Source organism: Hyperolius riggenbachi, chromosome 4 (genome assembly GCF_040937935.1).
Source record: "Hyperolius riggenbachi isolate aHypRig1 chromosome 4, aHypRig1.pri, whole genome shotgun sequence".
Lineage (NCBI taxonomy): Eukaryota > Metazoa > Chordata > Amphibia > Anura > Hyperoliidae > Hyperolius > Hyperolius riggenbachi.
This window is the reverse complement of record NC_090649.1, coordinates 111,157,217-111,179,600: the sequence shown is the minus strand read 5'-3', so window position 1 is coordinate 111,179,600 and position 22,384 is coordinate 111,157,217.

Sequence of the window (22,384 nt, the reverse complement as noted above, 5' to 3'; positions counted from 1 at the left end):
GTCACCACAATACCTCGCATGCGCTGATAGACTCGCTGAGTCTCTGGGAACCAGTATGTTTCCCCTGATTTAGGGGCCCCTGTTTATGTCCATATTTAACTGCTTATTGGCTGAAATTACGGAATATCATTGGGACCCGATCCGTGAATGTCTGCTTGCTGGGAAGCTGGAGACTCTCTAAGGGTTTTTTTTTAACTAGTGGAGAGGTGCCTTTTGGAGCTTTTATTAGAATCCTAACTATTACTTATATATGTTCCCTACGGTGAAAAACTATGATCTGCTCTGTGTGGGGGAGCAGCTTGCACTTAGGTGCTGGCACATTAAAGAGGAACTCCAGCCTAAACAAACATACTGTCATTAAGTTACATTAGTTATGTTAATTAAAATAGATAGATAATATAATCTCTTACCCACCCTGTTTTAAAAGAACAGGCAAATGTTTGATTTTATGAGGGCAGCCATCTTTTTGGTTGAAAGGAGGTGACAGGGAGCATGAGACACAGTTCCAACTGTCCTGTTTGCTGATCACCCCTCCCAGTTGCTAGGCAACGTGAATAACAACATAGGAAATCCCATCATGCTTTGTACAGCATCAGGGAAAAAAAGCCCGGGCAGTTTTCTTTGATGAGTGGAGCTTAGCTAAAAATGCAGCTAAAAATGATGCTTTGGTAAGAAAAACAAAGTTCTGATGCTGTGAAACTGTTAAAGAAACACCAAGCCTTTTCAGTTCTGCTGAGTAGATTTTTAGTCTGGAGGTTCACTTTAAGTTATGTTCACTGGCCTATGCCAAAGGTTTTAGGTCAACCTTATTGCTAAAAAATTCAACAAAACTTCCTAGAGAACGACAATCAGCCATTGCCACTTAATATATCAGTAAACACATTTTATTTGTATAATGATGATTATTTGTACCTATGATCATGTAAGAGTAGATTATTACATGATTACTATATGATCATTACATGATCATTCCAGGCTTGTCCTTGGGGAGTTGTGATGCAATATTATGTTAATGATGGAGAATTAGGGTTTGTATTTATTTTCTTCCTCTTCCTTTTTTTCCTGGGGATTGGGGGGGGGCTGTGTTATTGTGGTGTGGATGCTATAATTAAAAACCAACCGTGTGGTTTAGGCCAAGAAATCAGCATAACTCTTCTGTTCATGCAAAAATGCACTACTCACGATCTTCACTATCTTATAAGAAGGTCCTGAAAAGACAGCAGAGCTTGTGAGTTCAACGTTAACTTGGTAAAGAAAAAAAAAAAAGGAAAAGAAAAGAAACACAAGGCTTTATTTTTTACATTAACAATATCCATCAGAGAGTTTTGTTGAGAAGCTGCAATGATTTATGGGTAAAGCGAGCACTGATAAGAAGGGTGTCCTTTATCTTCATCAAGCTAACCAGAAAAGAAAAGCTACAATTTGTATTTTTCTTCATTTCCCACAGAAGGTTAATCCTTATAGACCCCAAACTTAATACTAATGTTAAAAGGCCATCTGCTAAGGCTTCTCAGCAGAGGAGAGATGGCGATAACTAATAGGGATATGTCAAGAAGAAAACAGGTTGAACTGCTTATACTTCCCACTGTCGCTTTGTCAGCACTGCTGCTGAATGAAGCCTGTGAGATTGTGCCACCACGCTTGTGCCGAAGATCTCAGAGCTAGCTTTACTTGCCTTTAAGGGTACCCCGAAGTTCTTTACTTATAAGCCTTCCATAGATTTTAAATCATTACATTGAAAATAAAATGTATTTTGAATTGTACAATATTTTAAAAGGACAGTTATTGAACATTTAATTTTGGAATATGTTAGTACACAAGAGAGTCAATTTAGGTTGTGGTGCCATACTGGGATCACTATGACTGCATGTATATTGGAAGCCTCTGAATCATGTTCAAAGTGGACCCGCAATTGAACACTGGGAGAAAGATGGGGGCCTACCGCAATGTCTAGTGACCACCTCCCTCCCTTAAAAAGTTCCCTGGTTTCCAATGGCCCAGTTCACTGGTGTCTTCTGGCCCTTTCTGTCCCCTATACAGTTCTCCGGTGTCTAGTGTTCATCCCTGTCTCTCCTATACAGTTCCCAGGTGTCCAGTGGTCCGCCCTCCCTCCCACATACAGTTCCATGTTGTCTAGTGTCCATGGTTTTTCTCTCCTCCCTAAACAGTTCCCATGTGTCAAGTATCCCTACCTCCCTACAGTTCCCAGGTGTCCAGTGGTCCGTCCTCCCTCCCACATACAGTTCCATGTTGTCTAGTGTCCATGGTGTTTCTGTCCTCCCTAAACAGTTCCCAGGTGTCAAGTATCCCTACCTCCCTACAGTTCCCAGGTGTCCAGTGGTCCGCCCTCCCTCCCACATACAGTTCCATGTTGTCTAGTGTCCATGGTGTTTCTCTACCCCCTAAACAGTTCCCAGGTGTCAAGTATCCCTACCTCCCTTTCCTATACAGTTCCCAGGTGTCTAGTGATCCTCCCTCTCTCCACTATATAGTTCTTTGGTGTCTAGTGCTTTCTAGTGATGAGCACAGATTCTGTAATTGGCAATTATGATGCAAAATCATAATGTGAAATCTTGGGGTAAAATCGTAGTTAATTCAATTTGTAAACAGAATCAGGAAACTGTAATTTCACAAATTTACATAATTTTTGCATAGATTTGTGCCAACTTAAGTAAGCAAGTAGGTAAGTAAAAAAATGTCCAAATCGTAATTATGTATGACTGTAATTGGGAAACTACGTGAAATTTCTCGTAATTGTAACTAGCAGATTATGACCATCGCTAGTGCATACCCCCTCCCTCCCTGATATGGCTTCCCCAGTGATCTTGGGCTTCACCTCCAGTATAGCTTCCCTTGTGGTCTAGAGTGCGACAAACATAATGCAAAGAGAGGAAACCACTTGCAGGCCACATTTGTTGGCTCTGTGGGCCAGATTTGTCCCATTGGTCAGAGTTTGACATGTATGCTCTAATTTGTCTGCTTGCGGGTAGCAGAACTCATGGGGAAGCATGTAATCCAAACAACTCCTCGGGGTCTAATTTTCTGTGAGCACTTTATGCTTTTTATCTACATGACTGTGATCAACAAATCAGAGCATTGCAAATCTGTCACATGATCACACGCTTCTCTGTGAACAAAACAATTGTTAAAGGCAAATTCTGGGCTCTTTATTATTTAAGTTTGTATTAGTAGAAAGAGGATTAAGGTGTCCACACACTTGTCAATTTTTTAGCTGATAACAGCTGCTTTGACTGATGATTTATGACACAATTAGTGCGTGTACAGCAGCCACCCAATGTCACTTAAGGATACTTAACGACCTCTGATGCCCAAGCATGACCGATTATGCAATGTTATTTTCACTGCCCCCAATCACAGGAAGCCACTCCGTCATGCTCCCGTCGTTGTCCTTCCACGCCCCTTCATATCAACAGAACGCAATGCTTGCCTGAAGGCTAGGGATTTGTCTGTCCAGCATTGGTCCCTAAATTCTTGCCCGAGGATTCATTTCTTGATCGCCGATGAGCGACAATTTTTGCATGTGTGTACTTAGCTTTAGACTATGACTATATAAGAGATTAGACTGTGAGCTACTGTGAGAGACAGCTAGTGGCTCTGTAAACATGGCTGAATTTCAGGCAAGGATACAAAGGCCATGGCCTAGGGCACCAGGAATTAAGGGGTGGGCTGCAGGGACTGGCACACTTATGCAGTCAAGCAGCCAAACGTGAACTGCAGCAGTCGGGCAAGTGTCTGGGACTCGGGGGATAAAGGGGCAGCAAACATGGGCAGCTTATTGTCTGTGATCTGTGCAGTCACTCATCACAAAATCGGCCAGTGTTTTAACATCTTGTTAATATACAGAAAAGGTGGTCACTGTGGGGATACTACGGTCACCTGTATGAAAAGGAGAGACCAGGAGCCAAATGGTGCAGTATTGTGGGATATTAGATGTTAGATTGTAGTATAAGAGTATTTATACTCAGGTGGGTTGCAGTCCCTGCAACCACCGTATACCGCCAAAGGGGAAATAACTGCCCCCGCTCGGTATTCCAGGCCCTACTGGAACTGGGTGGTCGCACTCCTGGTTGGTGCTTCTTAGTTGTAGATAACACCACACCCAGAAGGTGAACACCTCCAAAGGAGATGTAAGTATAGTACTGGGGTTGGAGGCACCCAAAAATAGGTAATGTAATGAAACAAAAATAATAGTAAAGTGGAGGGAGTTGTCTACTGCTCTAGATGGAAGAACCCAAACCACGGAGGAAATATAAAAAAAAAAAAATTATTCAGCACAATTAAAAGGACAACGCATTTTGTGGGTCTCAGCCTGCTTCTTCAGGTCAATACAAGTGCCTATAAAATATGGTCACATGCATGGATGCCAGAAAACGTCCTTTTAATCATGCTGAATAAATATTTTAATTTTTTTTACATTAACCCTGTGGTTTGGGTTCTTGCATCTGGAGTGGTAAAAACACCTCCCTCCACCTTACTATTTTTTTTTATTTCATTACATTACCTATTTTGGGGAACCTCCATCCCCCAGTACTATTGTTAATATACAGGAGCTAAGTCCGAAGAAGGGTTATTAGCCGAAAGCTTACTTTTTACTTACCTCTAAGTTAATCAATAAATGGTAGCCTGATTCAAAACTTCTTGCTCTTATTGTTAATAAGCACATTTAAATACATTGATTACTGGAATCAATAAAAATGTGTGTTTGTCGGGGGGCGGCTGGTGATAGTGGCCTTGGGCGGTAAAAAGTACAAAACCATACTATACTGTATATATATATATATATGTGTGTGTGTGTGTGTGTGTGTGTGTATACACACACACACACACACACACACACACACACACACACACACACACACACACACAGTGTATATGTTAATGGAATCTTTCTTGGTAACATGGGCAGATGCACGGTAACAATCTGGTGTTGTGTAGAATAAGCATAAGTCTGACATTTATCATGTTGTTACCATCATTTTGGTCCGGAATCACGAAAACAAAAAGAGTTCACGTCAACAGATTTGAACGTGATGAAAAAAAGGGGAAGGGACGGGAGTTTGTTCCAAGGAGCATAATGGGACAGGGAAAATGGATGTGCAGCTGTTATTTAGCACATGAAATATGTTTGAGTGCTGATAGAATCCTTATCTTAAAGCAGAAGGCAGCAGAATTAAAGCCTTTGCTGGACCAAGGAAAGTCTCCACACTGACAGGAGCAACAGGAGAGATGTTATCAGTGGTGTCTGGGGATGGTTCAGTTAACAGACCCCACTCTTTCTATTTAGCCGCAGCTCACCAAGAGCAAGACAAACAAAGCATTGTATATGACACCATAGCACACAAAATGAGATTTTAGTTTTATCTGGGTGTTTTGTTAATGTACAAGTTGTTTGCATTGATATGTCTGACTTTATGGAAAGTGTGAAATGGCATCTGTGTTTGCACAATGCGGGTCTATGGCTCTTTTGTGTCATCCAACAGACAACTGCCATCACAATGTGTCAAAATCATATGTTGTGCTCTAATATGTTGGAATGGAGGAATGGGGGAAGTTGTTGGATTTTTCATGGCATGTGCACATTTATTTGGAACACTTTGATAAATCCTTATTCTTCATTAAGTCAGCATGAAATATACACTTTTATTTAATATGTAGGGATGCTAATTCGGATGTCACAGGGTTGAGATTTCCAAATTCTCGATGGGAAATTGGCATTTCTGATTGGAATTTGGAAATCGGAATTTTGTGGAAATCCGATTCACCGCAATTCAGTAATTTTAACCCAATCACAGAACTTGGGAGCATTGGACCAATCAGAGGATGCAGAGTTTTTACACAAAAGTCAGATAACTGCAGTGATTTTAGACCAATCACAAGATTCTGTTTTTCCGATTTTTGATTTTTTGTTTTGTTGTTGTAGTAAAATACTCATCAGAAATTGGAAAAACGGAAATCGGTAAAATAAAAAAATTGGAGATCAGGAAAAACAGTAAAATGGACGATCGGAAAAACAGAAATTGAAAATTGGTATTGGAAATGTTGCAAAATCAGAAATGGGTATTTCAGACCATCGCTAATACTATGTATGCACATGCAGGTAGACATTATTATTATTGACCAATACAGCACCAACATATTCTGTGGCACTGTAAAAAGTAAGAAACAAGCATGGGGTACATCATGATACAGACAATGGTGTACACCGAATATAGACACTGGTACAAAATACAAAACTGGTAATTACAGTGACAAATGTAACACGATGAATAAAATGTATAACAAATTCCAAGACGCAAAAGAGTGAGAGAGCTCCGCCCTTGCAAGCCTACAATGAAAAGGAATGGCGGGGTGAAGGTTATCTAGTAAGGAGTACAACTTGGCCAGAGCTCGATGGGGTAATGGCCTAAGTAAGAGCATATGTTTGTCAGAAAATGTGAGTTTTGAGGAAGCGTTTACAGATTTTAAAGGTTGGAGAGTGATGGATGTGTTGAGCAAGGAGATTCCAGAGAAGGAGTGAAGCATGTGAGAAATCTTGTAAATGTGACGAGGTGAAGGTAAACATGAGTTACACCATAACCAGGATACTAAAGACATACACATTATTTTTATTAAGATAAGTAATAATTAGGCTATCATTAGTGCTCATGGAACATAGAGGAATTATGCTGATGGTATAAAGAAAAGGGAGCTTCAGTGTTAAAAGCATACTTAATTTATTGTATATCTACCAAGACCACCTTTAAAGCAATATACTGTACAGCATTGACAGGCAGCAAACAGCAAGAAGAAAACCTTGCTCTTTACAGTGTAGACGGGAAGAAGCTGAAGAACAAATTAAAGGAACACTATCATGAAAATTGTAAAATGTTATATACATGTGTACGCTTATTTAAAGAAAGTACATTTCTCCCAGATTAAAATGCAGTATAAATGACTTTTCTCTGATGTTGCTGTCATTTACAGTAGGAAGTAAAAATCTGACAGATCTGAAGGTTTTGGAATAATCCATCTCAACATAGGGATTCTAAGCATTTCCTTTATTCTTTACAAAGCACTGTCTGGAAAGGGTACACAAAAAGATGCAGGCCGGCTTCCCTACTCACTTGTACACTATTTTAGCAGTTGGACTGAGCCACTGCTGCTCAGTAAAGGCTTTAAAAAATAAAGTCACCTGTGAGGAGATGGACTAGTCCAAAACCTGTTAGATTTGACAGATTTTTGCATCCTACTGTAAGAGTAGGAAACAATAAGTAACGTAGGAAAAAATAAATATGCATACACATGCATATTAAGATTTATAATGTTTCGTGATAGTGGTCCTTTTAGGTAACAAACAAATCTTAGGTGAGGTGACAAAGTGTTTTAATTGAAAAACCACTTTTTGCCATTATTACAGCCTTGAGACTCTTGTGATACTTCTTTACCAACTTTGTAAACGTAGACTATGCAATATTTGCACACTTTACTTTACAAAACAGTCAAGCTCAGAAAGAGCTTTTAGTGAATTGCGATCTACAAGTCATTCCACAGATTTTATGTAGGAGTTAAGTCGGAACTCTTATTAGGCTATACAAGCAGATTCACCCTTTTCTCCTTCAGCCATTGTGTGGTCAATGTTGTTGTGTGTTTTAGGTCACTTTCATGTTGTAAGATGAGCTTTCTCCCATTGGAACTTTCTGACACAGAGCATCAAGAATGTAAATGTATTGTGCCCCTTCCATTTTTCCTTCTACATGGACAATTACCCCTGCTGCAGAGACACTTACACCCCCAGAATAGGATGCTACCACAGCCATGCTTTATTGTATACAGGTATGGTGTTCTTCAGAGGGTGAGAGTCCTCCATCAGGGCAGTCATCAGGGGGGTACAACTGACACTGCAGTGAGAGGCCCAGGGATTTTGGGGGCCCTGGGCCCTCCAAAGCGCAGGAAGGGCCATGTGTGCTGGCTGCGGGCCTGTGGTTCACTAACCAGCACACTAACTGTGGTTCACTAACCAGGTTCACTAATCAGCACATCACATTCCAGATGAGTGACATCAGCACTTGAACTTGGGGAGCAGATGAGTGAGCCCACTGCAGCAGACTTTCTATACTGGGGCACCACCTGTATCTGGCTACAGGCTACCTATACTGGGCACCACCTGTACCTGGCTACCTATACTGGGGCACCACCTATACTTGGCTAACTATACTGAGGGCACCACCTGTACCTGGCTACCTATACTGGGGCACCACCTATACTTGGCTACTTATACTGGCGCGCCTATAGCTTGCTACCTATACTGGGGGCACCTGTACCTGGCTAACCTATACTGGTGCACCACCCATACCAGGCTACCTATACTGGGGGCAACTATACCAGGCTACCTATACGGGGACACCACCTATAGTGGAATACCTATACATGGGGCACCTGTATCTTGCTGGCCTATACCGGGGGGACCAGCTATACCATCTACACCAGGCTACCTATACTGGGGCACCACCTATAGCTGGCTACTTATACTGGGGGAACCTATACCTGGCTACCTATACTGGGGGCACCTATGCCTGGACACCTATACTGGTGTCACCTATACCTGGCTAGGGCAGGGGTACGAGTTGAGATAGAAGGGGACAAGAGGTAACACAGGGGGATAAAAGAGGCACAGGGGGAACAGAGGCAGACAAATAGGCCCAGGGAGAAAAGAGATGAGACGAGACATGAGGGACACAAAAGAGGCACAAACTGAGGTGAGACAGAGGGGGACAAAAGAGGCACAGGAAGAAATGAGGGGGACAAAAGAGAACGGATAAAGGATAAGAACTGACCTACAAGTCCCTATCTTATTTGTTAACCAGGGAATACCTGTACTTTGCTAGTATTTGGCTCCACCCACAACATGCCATGGTCATGCCCGCTTTTTGCCGCATCACGCTGTGCATCCCGATTTCTTCAGTGTCGGAGTCATGCTCACCGCAGCGCACTTCACGCACGGACACGGGGGTGGGGTGGCTAATGGGCGGGCACAGCAACCAGTGGGTGGGCCCAGGGAGGGGTGCCCAGGCCTGATGATATGTGAGGGGCCCCAAAATTTCTGATAGCAGCCCTGTCCACCATATTCAGTGTTTTGCACTAAAGCAAAACAGTCTAGTCTGACTATGACTTCAATTCACTAAGGGCTGTCCTGTAAAAAAAATAGGTTGGTAAAATATTACATTTGGTATGAAAGACTTTTCAAACTCAAGAGTTCCACACATGGGGTAAAGTTTGGGAATTTTCTGAAAAATGTTGCTTCAATTCACTAAGACCTGCTCATAATGTCTCACCAACTGTAAAGTCCGCCAGGCAGCAAGCTGTGATTCTTCTCTCTGCATGATTCATTCCTGTGTCGGTTTTGTGACGTACAAGGCTTCCTGCATCCCTTTAGCTGTGCATGCATGCCTCTAGCGATATCTCTTCTTTTTATTGGTATATAGATATTCACATCTAAAGTAAAGGATTACAAAAAAGCCTCTGTGAATGTCTATTTCTCCTGCCCTGTGATCTCATGTCCCATCCGCAAAGTGCACTTGATCAAATGGGGTGAGTAGGAGGAAGGGGGAAGAGGGGCTCTTCCTACTGGAAGTCTTTTTTGTCTGTAACATTGCACCACATGCTGATTGTTAGCTACCGACAGCTCAGAACTGGTCTTAAATATTGAACACTGTTACTTGTTTTACACAATGCTCTAATCTTTGTGAATTGACATTTCTTGAGTTTTTTACAGCACAAATCTGTAATTTACTAGTCAGTAATTTTACTTTTCAGCGCAGTAATAGTGTTAGTGAATTGGTACTTAGCAGGAAGTTTTGAAAAAACAGCTGTTTTCTGTATTACCAAATGCAGTAATGCTTAGTGAATTAAAGCTAACTACTCCTTTTCCAATTCAGCCTTGGAATCAAGGTAGAATCTGGTAATGCTCAACTGAGAATGAATGTGGCCTTTCTTGTGGCATGGCATTTTTCTTGCAACACTCTCAAACAAGCAGCACCTGAGCAGCACTAGTGATATTGTTGTCATATCCACGCAATGGCTATCACTCATAAAAGTGCTGTCGGTAAGGAGAATCAGTGCGGGAAAACACTGCTGTCTGTATTTTAGACTTCTGGGTGGTCATTTATAAACATTTTGTCAGTTGCGAAAGAAGTGTGGAGATTTCCTGAAAAAGGCTTGTTGGTAGGCGGGCGGTAGGCATGCGGAAACAGAAGCTGGCAGAGTCCCTCCTTGCGGTGCTCTCTCTGCTGCTGCTTGGGAGGTCTGTCCCATTTAGTTACATGTATTCCGCATGGTTATCGTTACTGCCGAGGGAGCGGTAATCCCCGTCCGCATACCGCTGTGGTCTAATCTTTATGAATGGACATTTTGTTACTTTTTCTAGATAAATCTAGAAAATCACAGCACAAGGTGGAAATGTATCACTCTGCACGGGAATGTCGGCTTTTCATGCAGAAAGAGCCTTTATGAATTGAGATTTTGCTTAGTGGTCGGTAAAGTCAGCGGTTTTCAGCATTTCCGCATGCGGAAATGCTTTATGAATGATAGCCAATGAGAGTTGCTATAGGCATCTTAGTACCCTTTCTGACCAGTTTCCTGATCTTCCATCCAGTTTGGAGTAACAGCGGGATGGGTCCTAGCAGTAATATCATTTTCATCTCCTTAATTGTAAACTTTACTATACCTTTAGAGACTGATCTTTTTTACTTCTGACTTCTGCATGCCCCAAACTTCATCCCTGAGATCTTCTGACAGTGCCTTGCCATGTACTGTTGCTTTGCTTTCAGTTGCACTACCAAGTTTTGTAATGCTTCAGGAATAGCTGTTTATGTGGTGAGCTAATCAAAATGATTAAAGCTGATCACAGGTGAAAGCCACTTATCTTGGTGCACAATGGAGAATGTGATTATTTACTGTATATCTTTTACAGGTATTTATGGAGGGGTGATCCTTTATCCATCTCAGTTATTCTGTTTGGTCTATTTAATTGGTCGATTTTCAAGCTGCCTAATTTTGTCAACAGGATCAATCTATATGGATGTATTTCCAGTAGACTTTAATTGTCATTTCTTATTAGACTTATATAAGAGCATTATGCAATACTCAAGATCTGATGAATAGCTATCCACAGGACAAACCAGGTTGTCTAGTTTCTGAAGTCTATGAGGTGTTGAGAGTCCTGAAAGAAGATCCATGATTGATTTACAGGGTACTTAGGGATTGGGAACATGTCAAAAACTTAGCAGTTGGTTAATGGAACAAGGTCTTATTCTCACACATATATTGCCTCTTTCAAATAATTGCAGGACAGGAATTTGAACCTTTGAATTCATTATTTCATACGTTTATTTTCACTTCAGATTCCCTTTAAATAAAAAAAAATTTCTTTGTTACAGGCAGCTGATACAAATCATCCAATTAATCTGCAGTTTTCTACTTTCTGCTTTCATGGAAGCAGACGGAGGGTTAAAATCCTGTGTTTACAAATTAGCTTTCTCCCATGGACTATATTAAGTAACTGAGGGGCCAGTCCAGGCAGCACAACATTTATTTTTAATAAAAGTATTATATTTATAGCCTCTGACAGCCAGCATCCCCTTGCCAGGCCCCCTTCCCCAGGTTTCTTGCAAAGAGCAGCCTGCTGTAGTTCTGGCGCATGAATACCTCCCTCCCTGGCCAGCCCGATAGTTTATCTGTAGTTCCGGCCAAAGGAGGAAGAGCTGCAGGTGGCAATGCTGAGCAGAGTCACTGTGATGTGGCCTGAGATGCTGCTGAGCTGAGGATGAAGGAGCAGACTGTGATGTGGCCTGAGATCGCTGCCTGGTGCCTACTTGGCTGTAGGTAGGAGGGGAGGGAGTTGGGAGGTCTGCTGCTGCTTCCAGGAATTGCAGAGAGCCGGGATCTGGGTGCTCAGGCACCACCTTTATTATTTTTTAAAGATGTGCCACTTCGCTGTGCACACTTAGCCTTGCCCCCCGCCGTGAGTAGCCACGCCCACAAGTCTGAGTAGCTCCGCCCCCAGCCACGGGTAGTTCTGCCCACAACCACCAGCATTGGCCAACTACATTTAAAACAAATTGTTTTACTTACCTGGGGCCTGCGCTGGTTCTCCACGAGCCTCCGTTCTCCCGCCACCAGCTACTTTTAGTTTCGCCACTGGGCCTCTGTGCCTGCGCGACACTGGTGATGCATATCCTTCTTTGTGTTCCAGTCTGCAATAGCACTAATGCAGATGGGAATGCGTAAAAAGGATACGCTTGGTAGGGCTGCGCTGGCCTCGACTTACAAGTTGAGAAACAGAGTGGCGGCAGAAGAACGGAGGCTCAATCTTGATGTCGCCGTGAGCAGGTGCCTCGGTCACATCGGCTCCCGGCATTGCACAGATTAGTGTAGATTAGTGTATATGTAGATAGTTGGATAGATGTTAGTCTAGTGCAGTTGTATGTTTCATGTTCTAGTTTACGTTTACTTAGTCTTAGCTCACAGTAATAGAGCACTCAGGGCAGTTTTTGGCTCACAGTATAGCGGAGGGCTCCCACGCGGCTCCTCTGGCCCGCTCAGCTCCCGCACATCCGCGGAGGTCCACACAGCGCTGCTCCGGATCCAATCTGCCTTCCACCGCTGACTCCTCAAGGGCCCTCGCCTGGGGGTCTCTGTGTCTGGGGTCCACGTGGTCCCTCCGGCCTGCACCAGCTCAGCTCCCGCACATCTTTGTGTGGCCCCCAAACGGCTCATTCAGCCTGGCCCCCAAACAGCTCCTCCAGCCTGCCGCGGACTCTGCTCCATCTCCTCAGCTGGCTCATCTGGGAAGGGATCCCTGTGCAGCTCCGATCCTCTCTGCGACCAGCACAGCGCAGCTTTGTCCACCCACTCTACTGCCCAGTTGTGGAATGCAAGGTCAGCCACCTGGTATCTGGCCTGCTCCACATCAGCTTGCTGAACCCCGACCCCCGAACAACGCCACACAGTGAGCATCATAACTTTTATACCTCTTACTCGTGCCAGCTCACTTATGCTGCTATGGACCGTGTACTTGTGGCTGGGTGCTGCTCTACCCTGCTTACTGCCTGTGCTGCTCATTGATTGTGTGCTTCTCTGCTATGGACTGTGCTGTGTATGGACTGTGTGCTATCCTGCTATGCTCAGTGACTGTGCTGCTCATCAACTGTGTATGGACTGTGTGCTATCCTGCTCTGCTCAGTGACTGTGCTGCTCATTGACTGTGCTGCTCATCGCTTGCTCCTGCTCCTTGCTCTGCTCAGCGACTGTGCTGCCCAGGGACTGTCCAGCTCTGCTCAGGGACTGCGTTTGCGTACAAACTGCGTACGGTCTGTGAGTTGCGTTGCCGGTGTCATACCTCTTGCTGACCACTCCCTGCTCCTCTGCTCTGCTCAAGAACTGTTCTGCACGGCGCAGGGACGGGGCTGTCTATGAACCGTGCATGGTCTGGGTGCTGTGCGGCTGTCCATACCCCTTGCTGACCACTCCACCCCATGGCAACCCGGTACTCTGTCCCCTTGTCCAGGGAGGCAATACTGGAATGGGAACTCATATCCCAGTGCGACCCATCATCAGGACCTCCACTGTGGGACTTAGTCTGTGCCCACTTTGAACACCTGACTGGCGGTGCCAACGCCCTTCCAAGGAAGATTCGACACAGGGGGAGAAGAGGGGGGGCACGGGTGAGACTCAAAAAGAAGGGTCTTCGATCTCCTATCCCGGCCATCCTCCTGGCGAACGTAGGCTCCCTTCCAAACAAAGTGGATGAGCTACTCCTACTGCTCGACAGCAAACCCTCCATCGCCAAAAACACTCCAGTCCTCTGCTTCACTGAAACCTGGTTGAACGACGATGTACCGGACAACTCACTTCACGTGCCAGGCTATGACCTCTTCCGCTCGGACCGCGATAAGTCCCTTTCAGGGAAAAAGAGGGGAGGCGGCATATGCTTCTACATAAACACCGCTTGGTGCACTAGCACAGTAACTCTGGGCAAGATCTGCACACCAGACGTGGAGCTCCTAGCCATAAACTGCAGGCCACAGTATGCACCCAGAGAATTCTCCTCATTTGCCCTCTTCGGAGTCTACATCCCTCCAGATGCAAACACCACCAGTGCCCTTCAAACACTCAGAGACGCCATCTCCCGGTGGGAAACTGCACTCCTGGAAGCCCTCTTCATTGTCCTGGGAGACTTTAATAATGCAAATCTGCGACTGGAGCTGCCCCGGTATAAGCAGCACATCATGTGCCCCACCAGGAATCACAACACGCTAGACCACTGCTACACTGTCCTAAAGAACGCGTACAAAGCTGCTTAGGGTGCTGCCCTAGGGAACTCTGACCACAACCTTATCCACCTGATCTCTTCCTACAGAAGGCTCCTCGAGTCATCGAAGCCTACCACCAGGACTGTCAGAAAATGGTCGGAGGAGGCAAAGCTTGAGCTACAGGCATGTTTCGACTGTACCGACTGGTCGGCCCTGGAGGCACCAACCCTGGAGGAGTGGAGAGATAATGTCACCTCCTATATCAGCTTCTGCGAGGAAGCATGTATCCCAACCAAATCCTTCAAGGTCTTCCCAAACAACAAGCCTTGGTTCAACAGCAAGCTACGTGGCCTGCGGAAACTCAAGGAGGAGGCACACAAGTCTGGCACCCCAGAAGAGTTCAGGGCAGCTAGGAACTCCCTAAACCGAGAACTAAGGGCTTCAAAAAGGGCCTACTCCGACAAACTGGGTCTTAGTCTCCAGTCCAACAACCCACGGGAGGTGTGGAAAGGCTTCAGGGCAGTGACGAACTTCAAAGCACCTGCACATCAAGCGACCACCAGCACCCAACTGGCAGCGGAGCTCAACGAGTTCTACTGCAGATTCGAGCACCAACCCGGGCAGCGCAGCTACCCCACACCTGTACCAAGGGAGGCTCCTTCCGTTCCAATCCTACCACTGGGTCATGATCACCCTGCGCCAGTCGTCATTCAGGAAGCGGACGTACTGAGTCTGCTTCGAAGGATTAATCCCAGGAAGGCCTCTGGTCCAGATGGTGTGTCATCGGCCTGTCTGAGATCCTGTGCAGACCAACTAGCCCCCGCCCTGACACCCATCTTCAACAGTTCCCTAGCAGAAGAAAGGGTACCATCCCGCCTCAAAAGATCTCTGATTATCCCAGTTCCCAAAAAGCCAGGGAATACAGATCTCAACAACTTCAGGCCTGTAGCCCTTACTCCTGTCATTGCGAAGATCCTCGAACGCGTCGTTCTCACCCTCCTGAAGCGCTCCACTGAAACCCTCCTTGACCCACACCAATTCGCGTATAGGGCAAACAGATCTGTGGAGGATGCCATAAATGTCAGTTTGGCTTACATCACAGAGCACCTCGACAAACCAGACTCTTACGCCAGGATCCTGTTCCTGGATTTTAGCTCCGCTTTCAATACCATCTGCCCGGTCATCCTGCTCGACAATCTCAGGCAGCTAGGAGTAGATCCCACTCTGCGCGCATGGGTCAGGGACTTCCTCTCCAACAGAACACAGAGAGTTAAGGTTGGCAACTGCTTCTCCCACGAAAGAACCACCAACGTAGGCGCTCCGCAAGGGTGCATGCTGTCTCCTCTACTCTTTTCTCTGTATACGAACAACTGCACCACATCTGCGGACTCTGTGAAGGTCATTAAATTTGCAGACGACACAACTATCATCGGCCTTATTGACAACAAAGGGGAGCACACCTACCGAAGCGAGATCGTGAGGATTAGCAGCAAGGAGAACAAGCTTGTTCTCAATGCAACAAAAACTGTTGAGCTCACTGTAGACTTCAGAAAGCACCCCCCTGTGCTCTCCCCTGTCCTCATCAATGATACTGTGGTCTCCAGCGTGTCCAATGTACGATTCCTTGGCACAACCATAACCAAGAACTTTAGGTGGGAGCAAAACACTTCCAAGATACAGAAGAAGGCCCAGCAGAGGCTATTCTTCTTGCGTCAACTAAAGAGATTCGGCATGCCGCGTGAACTGTTGACCAGCTTCTATATTGCTACCACGGAATCCATACTCTGTTCCTCTGTCATAGTATGGTACTACACAGGAGCATCCGCCAAGTACAAGCACAAACTTCAAAGGGTGATCAGCACTGCGGAGAAAATCATAGGATCACCCTTGCCTCCACTAGACCTCCTCCACATGGCGAGACTTGGGTCGAGGGCTTCCAAGATCTCTGGTGACCCCTCCCACCCAGGAAATCGCCACTTCAAACTCATGCCAACAGGCCGGCGTTACAGGACCATCTACGCCAGAACCAGCAGGCGCAGGAACACATTCTTCCCTCAAACGAGATATTAACAAACTCCAGATAAAGCAAAGCAACGCGTTTCACGGGTCAGCGCCCGCTTCCTCAGGCAATAGAAAAAGGAGTTACAGCATCTAGTAAAACAAACGACACTCAGCGCCTCTGCCAAGATTTACTAGATGCTGTAACTCCTTTTTCTATTTTCTCTGGAGTTTGTTAATAAATAGACTGAATGTACAGTCGTGTTGTGTCTGCTTGGAGGGGGTAAGTCCACCACTGCCTCCTCTAATTACCAAGTTTTGGCTTTTAAGCTCCTCTAAAACCCCTTTTATCCTTTTGGCGCCTCTGTTCTCTCTTATATAACATTCTTCCCGCAAGCTGTTCTCCACCTGAACTCTATCACCTAGCCAGCACCCCGATCTCTGAACTCTCACCACTCTGGGCAGTACTGGCCCACCCTCTAGCTGCTAGTGCTCCCATGACTGTTCCCTAGTATCTGCCAGAGCTCCCGTGAATGTTCACCAGTATCTGAATGTTGCTATACCTGTCTCATTGTAATGCCTGTTGTTCTTGTTCTTTCTGTCATGTAAAGATGCCATGTGTACCACAACCAATTCCGGGTACGACAACTGCCGTACTTGGCGAATAAACTTGATTCTGATTCTGATTCTGAGAACCGGCGCTGGACAGGACGGCAGGTAAGTGAAACAGTTTGTTTTAAATGTAACTTCAGTTCCGCTTTAAAGTGACCACCAGTTATGTCGCTAGCGCTATATACACAGTGCCCCTAATATTAATACAGCAGTGGCACGGATACATGCGCAAACTCACCTGGCCTTTCTCCAGCAGAGGGCAGAGGAAGACACAGCTAAGCCAGGCTCCGATCTTCATCTGAAGCTAGAGCACCAGTCGCTAGATCCACGCTGTCTCTTCCCTGCATTGCCGTTCATGCTACCTCCTAATTCAGCATGAGCAGCAATGCAAAAGAGGAGCCAGCGTGGACCTGGCAGCTTGGCACGCTAACATCTGATGGAGCCCGGAGCCTGGTGAGTGTCGAGCTGTGTGTTCCACTGTGCACAGTGAAAGAAGGGGGCCCCAAGAAGAGTTGCCTATCTTCCTACCCCACCAGCATGGGCCAGTGCCATCCTCCCACCCCACCAGCATGGTCCACCCCACCAGCGTAGGCCAACCTGCCACCCCACCAGCCACCAGTTTGGGCCACCTTGCCATGCCACCAGTGTGGGAAATGCCACCAGCGTGGGCCACCCCACCAGCCACCAGCGTGGGCCACCCAATCAGCATGGGCAGTCTTGCCACCCCACCAGTGTGGGCCACTCTGCCACCCTACCAGCAACCAGTGTGGCCCACACCATCAGCCACCAGTGTGGCCCAACCTGCCACTGCACCAGCTACCAGTGTGGCCCCCCCAACCCACCATCCGCCCTTGCCACTCTACCAGCTACTCCCACCTTCTTATATGCGTTTCCCACCCCATCAGCGACGCGTTTCCCATCCACCACAGCAGCATTGCCCACCTGCTACCAGCATTTCTCCCACCCTACTAGTCCCCAGCATTTATCCCTTCCTCCCACCAACCCCACCAGCACCCAGTGTTTATCCCCTCCTCCCACCCACCCCACCAGCATCCAGCATTTACCCCTTCCTCGAACCCACCCCACCACTGAAGTAGCATGTGTTGTTTTTCATATATGTGTAGTAATATGTGCATTTCACATGTCAGAGGCAAGGTTTTCTGCACGTGACATCTGTGGTAGCAGTGTCTGCATTTCACATCCGTGCATTTTTAGTATGCGACGTAACCGTTTTTACATTTCACATGTGGTTACGGTTTCTGAAATTGACATTTGGGGTAAATGTTTCTGCATTTCACATGTGTGGTAATGGTTTTTGCATTGACATTTTGCCTAATCGTTTCTGCATTTGGCATTTTAAGTAATGGTTTCTGCATCTAATATCTGGGTTAATGGTTTCTGCATTTTTCAGGTGGCATAGTGGTTGTTTTATTAGTTACATCTTGCTAGTACTGAGTTGTACCCCTTTTTGCTTTCAGAACTGCATTCATTCATTCTTCATGACACTCCTCAGATGTTGGTCATAATGAAAGCATCACTTTTCTGCATATCGTCTGCACAATCATGATGTGAGACCATCACATCATGGGAAAACGCTGCATTGTTGTGTGTTTTTTCTTGTGGGGGAAATGCTGCTTTATTATATGTGTGTTTTTTGGGGGAAAACAGTATAGGTTGAACAGAGGCGCCAAAAGAATAAAAGCAGTATTTAAAACGTTTAAAAATAGCTGAGGAGGCAGTGGTGGATCCGCCCCCTCCAAGCAAACACAGAAACACTGTGCAATATAACAAGAATAGACTTATTAGTACACTCCAGGGTATAGATATACAACGCGTTTCGCGGGTATGAGCCCGCTTCCTCAGGCAGTAGAAGTAGGAGTACACAGCAATCTGTCAGCAACACACCTGGCGCCTTAGGTGTGTTGCTGACAGATTGCTGTGTACTGGAGGGGGCGGATCCACCACTGCCTCCTCAGCTATTTTTAAACGTTTTAAATACTGCTTTTATTCTTTTGGCGCCTCTGTTCAACCTATACTGTATTATATATCCACCCTTGGTGGAGGGGGATACCCCTTTTTTTTCTCGGCTACAGAGAGCGACTTTTTAATCCTGAGTGGGGACAGGTCAAACTCCTCACCTGCCTATACAGTGGTTGCCTGGAGGTAACCCTGGTTTGTGAGTATAATTTTTACTCCTTTTCATTATACCAATTGCCTAAACTTACTACACCATATCGGGCTCTCGGTTCTCCTTCCTTTTGGGGGGAAAACTTTGTCTAATTACCTTTAGGGTCACTTTGCCTGTGTTTTGAGAAAAAAACTTAGAGCCCTTTTGAGCTACACTTTTACAATACAGTTGACTACGCCCATGTTATTGCCACGCCAATTTCCCCCAGCAACCGTGTCATGACCACACCCATTTTTGCCGCAGTGCTCTTTGCACACTGCACTCTGCATCACTCCTTGTTGCCCCATGGTGCCCCGGATCTCTTAGGATCCTAGCAATGCCCCTGGTCGTTGTTATCCAAATATTCCAAAAAGGAATCTAAATGGTCCCTAGTGGAGCCCCAAATTAAAAACAAAGGACAGCAGAGGTCTAAGGGCATGGTCCAGGTATTTAGAGAGGGACTCAGTAACTGATTCCCGGAGACAATGGGCTGGCCAGGGGGGTCCACCAGGGTCTTGTGGACCTTAGGTAAGAAATAAATGACCGGCTTCCTGGGAAACGCGGGCAAGAGATCTTCCCCCAGCTTCTGATCCAGAAAGCCAGACATTACCCAAATTCTGAGCAAATCTCTCAACCTCCCTTGATAGGTGGAGGTGGGGTCTCCCTGTAGCTTCACATATGTTGTTGGATCCTCCAACTGTCTCATAGTTTCAATAACATATTGTTGTGTTGACAATACTACTATGTTCCCTCTATCCACTTTTTTGATTGCTAAATCTGGGCGAGATTTTAATCATTTAACCTTTAAAATTGTGGATAGACCAAAGCCTTGGTATGCTTTAAGACTTGTTTCTGGAATATATCTAGTGCAGATCCCGCATTGGTGGAAAAGGAGTCACTGATTTGCATGCTCTTTATTTACAGGGTCTGGAGGCTGTGGCTGCAAGCCCGGACCCCCCAGCGGCTGTTCTATGGATGATCATTGCTGTACTTCTCCCCACTGAGCCATCCTGCACTAAGTCACAGCCCAAAAAATCCCCAGCCGTGCCGTAAGATACAAAAGGAAGGAACAGGCAGGCATCAGTAACCAGGAAGTATGGCAGCGCAATCTGATGCCTTGTGTTCTCCCAATCTTTCAGCAATGCAGAGAGCAGCGTCTAGCAGCAGCTATCAGATGTTCCTGCTTGTGAATGGAGGCCCAGAAAGTATCGGCTGCCGAAGGGAAGCGGAGGAAAGAAGTATGCTGTCTAGATCAGGTGAGATTCCCTGCAGTTGTAGTATCGTGTAATGTAGCTGGGGGGGGGGATTGGGTTGGGAGTGCAGCAGGGATTAGTGTAGTGTAGTATGTAGTAAAGTGTAATGTAGCTGGGGGGGGGCAGCAGGGGTTAGTGTAGCATAGTGTAGTGTGTAGTGAGCAGTGGTTAGTGTAGTGTAGTGTGTAGTGAGCAGGGGTTAGTGTAGTGTAGTCTAGTGTATAGTGAGCAGGGGTTAGCGAAGTTTAGTGTAGTGTGTAGTGAGCAGGGGTTAGTGTAGTATGTAGTGAAGTGTAATGTAGCTGGGAAGAGGGGGCAGCACGTGTTAGTGTAGCTGGGTAGAGTAGCTTAGAGAAATCTTGGGGCAAAAAGGTCTACGAGATGCCTCTGACTCATAGACACACCTAGGTTTAGTATATTTTTCCCCTGATATTTACCCTCTAAACTTAGGTACTCCTTATAGTCCAGAGCGTTTTATATTCCGAAAAGTAGGGTAATTTATTTATTTTTGAAAAATTGCGAAAAGTGTGAAATCATTTATTTTCACATGAAAATTCACAAGAAATCACAAACTTACTGCAAAATGATTTTCAATTACATTTTCGCTCATAATTCAAATGTAACATTATTCTCATGAAAATGTATGGGAAAGAAATATCGTCATTTTCGCTCGTCACTGCTTTTTAGCATGTTTACATAGAATTATTGGTGTTTATGCCTGGCAGGGAAATGTCAGTGGCTGAGCAGTTTTATATTAGCTTCACAATGTATGATAGGCATACAAAATGGACATCAGGAAATAAAACACATACATTTTGGTCCTGAAAGAAATTATAAATAGAACATGTGTAATTTTCATATAAAGTGATTTTTTTTTTTAATATATTGTTTATTTATTATCTTACAAATATTCACCGTTTCCAAGTGCTAAGAGGTGAAAAAATTTGTCTCGCCCGCATTTTAGACCCCTGGATTACTCGTTAGGGTCCGTATTGGCTGGAGCATCTTGTCTGTCACATGCAAAAGATTATTCAAAGTCCCGTGAGTTTCGTTCAATCTGATCCCTCTTTCTATTCAGGATCTGTGGCCTTGCAGATAATGCAGGGCTGTGTCTCTCCATTAAAGGAATCCTTAAATATATACTCCAGCAAGCCATAAATCAGGGGCCTTATCAGAAACATTAATCATATCTTTAATAAGGGAAGCACTTCTATTTAATTGAACGCTGCGCTGAAATTAAATGCGGGAGACAGAGCCAGAATAGATAGGAGAGTGTTCCCTGTTCAGGCTTTAATGAATTCTAGTGACCCCCTTTTTACTGAGAGAAAGAGGAATGGCTTGCGCTTTGTCCATGAAACAATTAACAGTGTTGGGACAGAGCAGAGACTGCGTGTCATGTGCCTGTGGGGAGGAAGTTGGACATGTTGCTTGAAGCGTTTACAATTGATTTCTTTTCTCTTTTCGTAGTTAAACGAGAACTTCTCTGAACTCAACTTTGCCACTGGAACTGAAGGAGGGCGAAGTGAATCTACAGGGTAAAAGTTAACAGTAAATACACATCAGACATGAAAACGTAGCCTTAATAGAAAAACTGTTCAAAATTACAGGTAATCCCCTTTTAACGAACGAGAAAGCGGCTGTAGGTTAATTCTTAACATGCATCCGTTCTTAACTCAGAACACTGTGCCTCCTCTGTGTCCCCCTGTGCCTCCAGTGTCCCCCCTGTGTCACCTCTGTTCTTCTGTGCCTTCAACGCCTTCATCTGTGCCACTTCTTCTGCCTTGCCCCATTGTGTCACCTCTAGGGATGGTCGGAAATGCCGACTTACGATTCTGCAGAGATTCTGATTTCCACCAATGCCGATTACCGACTCCGGGGATTTCTGATTCCCATTTTCCGATGAGTCTTTCTTTTTGGTAATTTTATTGTATCCTCTGATTGGTCCAATGCTTCCGAGTTCAGTGATTGGGCTAAAAGTACCAAGTTGCAGTAATGCAGTACTAACCTATACTGGGAGAACCTACCTATCTAACCTATACTGGGGG